At 42.0% G+C, this 2,931-nt stretch overlaps 1 protein-coding gene across 2 annotated transcripts in view; it reads right to left on the bottom strand.

Moving 5' to 3' along the window:
- Positions 1–2,931, bottom strand: part of PRR16 (proline rich 16) — a 317,291-nt gene that overhangs the window by 227,149 nt on the left and 87,211 nt on the right. The gene's annotated exons all lie outside the window — the stretch shown is intronic.

The following is a 2,931-nucleotide window of genomic DNA, read 5'->3' as shown; positions in this document are numbered from 1 at the left end:
CTACAGCAACTCCATAATTTGCCATAGCTCCCACAACACCCCTCCCAGTGTCTCCCAACCCCCCTCACAGCTCTATCCAGCACCCCACCCCAGCTGTGCAGGACCTGCCCAGCCCCACTTCCTCCCTCAAGTCAGGGGCCTCAATCTGCACCCCCCCATGCCCCTTCCCTCACAACAGACTTAACAGCCACGCTCAGCTGCTCTCCACCCTGCTGGGCTGCACTCCTGACTGCCTGCATGCTGCACTGCAGCTGCACACATGCACGAGGCATTTATTGGTGACATTAATTGGCCACATCAGCCAAAAAAACGCTGATTGCCAATAATGTCAATTTTCCTTTTATCAGTGCCAATCCAACATGCGACTTGTGTATTGGTGCACCTCTAATAAAAAGCAGACAATTTCAATGTATTGCAAAATATAAAGTAAGATTGACTATAAAATACCCTATTAATGAGGGCTGTTTTAACCAAGAGACAACAGTAACTCCAAAGACTACAGAAATGATATGTCCCTCAAGGATTAGAATTGCAAAGTATGTGCAACTACCTCAAGAGGTGATACAGTTTTCATTTGCTCTGAGTGAAGTGACAGTGGCTTTCTAAGTTCCAACAGGATTGTCATTTGAAAGGTATTTTTTCTAAGGCATTATGGGTCCAATTTAAACTTTCACAATCTATTAAAGAAGGGTGTACTGAGGATTATTCTTCATTGTGACTGAGTTAACAAAATGAAGCTAAAAAGCTAAATTCTGCTGAAAACCAGTCACTAGAACAACAGCCTAGCTGTGTACTTATTTGTCAGGAATTTCATTACCAGTAGTTTTAAATTAACAATTGCATTTTCACAGTATACTTTCAGGTAAACAATACAAATTTGAAGGGAAAGAAGAAACCATAAAATCAGTTACTTTACCACAAAGCCCTGCAAAACAGATTAAGTTGCTTCAGTGCCATCCAGGGAAACATTTTCAAAGGAAATGTGGAGGGCCAGGTGAGAAAGAGAGTGGAAAAAAAAGATACAATAGTTAAATCATCATTTCCCTATACAAGTCTAAACTCAGCCATTTACCTTTCAGGTGGAGACATTTTCATTTATAACTTGTTTTCATTTTTAACAAAGTTAAGTACCCATTATTTTATCCACAAGGCCCATCCATTTCCTTGGAATGAGGCTTACAGTTAAAGCTTCAAAACTTGTAATTTTCATTTTGGAGAAAATAACTAAATTACTAAAACAGGTATCTGCAGTTCTGTAGCAGATTTTTGCAATTCACAGGGAAGGGACATTCCAAATTTTCTGTTTGTTTTGGGGGGAGGGGGAAGATTTTTGTTCTATTTTTCTAACACAAGTTGAAAATGGGGCAAGAAGCATTAAAGCCCCATGAACCAGAGCCTCCAGGTTTCCATAAATTTTAGGGAACCTATACACATGCAGTAAGGCTGCTCCTACATGCTGTAATTACAGACTTGATTAATCAAGTTTGCTGGCACATGGTAATTACCATGCTCGAGCAGACTCCAGCGTCACCTGTGTCAGTGTCCCCATGCTGAAAAATGGTGGTGAGGGTGCTTTAACTAAATTAAACAAGTCTGCTTTGACATGCTGTAATTACAGTGAGTCTAAGGAGGCTCACTACACATGTATATGTACCCTCAGAGCCACTCTAATTAAAGCCCCCCACAATACACACACACACTCCTGGACCATGTGTATAAATGCCTGAAAGCCCAAGCTTGACCTAGAATTCTCGCCTTTGGACTGATTGCACTGCAGGTGCAGGGAGCTGAGACAGCCAAATATACGGCTTCCAAGCTCTTGATTCTGTAGTAAGAAGCTTGGTAGTCCTGTCCTGTCCTGTCGCTTATCCAGTCCACACAGCAGAGCTGCTCCAAAGCTGAGATCCTCCAAGTCTCAAGGCAACCCACATGCCAAGGCAACACACACAGCAGGGCTGCAAATTCTGGAGTCCCAAAGCAGCCTGCTCTAAAAGGTGGCAGGAAATGATAGTTCTCCAACAGAATCCTGCCTGTGTGTATACAACAATCCATCCAAACAAATACATTTTGGCAAAACATTTCAATTTTGACAAACTGGCATTTTGTGACAAAATCCTTACTGGTTCTAGTTACTCATTTATACATGTGTCACCCTGCTTTATCCAGTAAATTGCTAGGTTGTGAAGGTTTGTCTTCATGAGGGTTTCTGATAAGTGTGGTGGAGGGGGGTTTCTAATTTGTGATCACTTTCTTGTTGTACTCCTATACATACGCACATGAGTGCACATACTTGAGATACAGACAAAAGGCTGCAGAGTGGAAGCATAAGGAGCAAGCTCAAAGTAGTACCCTTGATGCTTGTTGTAGAAGAAAGGCCAGGTAGCAGGAAACAGAGCACTCCAAGTCAAGAGCGGAATCAGGAACCAGATTGTGGAGGACAAAATTCAGCAACAGGTTACCGGGAGTGAGAGCAGTCTGCTAGAAGAATGCATGGGATACCATTACATCTGACTGGCACTGACTCCTGTGAGACTGAACAATAAAACTGATCCACAGTCTGCATGACCAGCATCCCAGATACAATGCCTGAGAAGTGATAAGGGACACAAACTGCTATTTTCTTCCACTAGACTGCACATAGCTGAGAGAGTCCTCAACTATAAGCTGATCTATTATAAAATCTAAATATTGTACCCAAGTTACATACACACACCTTTTCTGCCAGCCTTGGTAAAGAATTCTCCTGTACATACCAGCAGTGAGTATATTCATTAAATGTATACTTTGATCATAGCACTCCAATAACAAACACTGTCCTAAATTGCCATAATTGGCCAGGATTCCTTTTTCAATGAGCTCCTGAGAAATGCAAAGCAACTATCATGCTACCATATTGCCCCTACCACTTTTGAGGTTTGTGTGAGGACACAA

This window comes from Alligator sinensis, unplaced genomic scaffold, assembly GCF_000455745.1.
Source record: "Alligator sinensis unplaced genomic scaffold, ASM45574v1 scaffold582_1, whole genome shotgun sequence".
Lineage (NCBI taxonomy): Eukaryota > Metazoa > Chordata > Crocodylia > Alligatoridae > Alligator > Alligator sinensis.
Note: the sequence above shows the minus strand (reverse complement) of the source record. Positions and strands in the feature narration are given on the sequence as shown.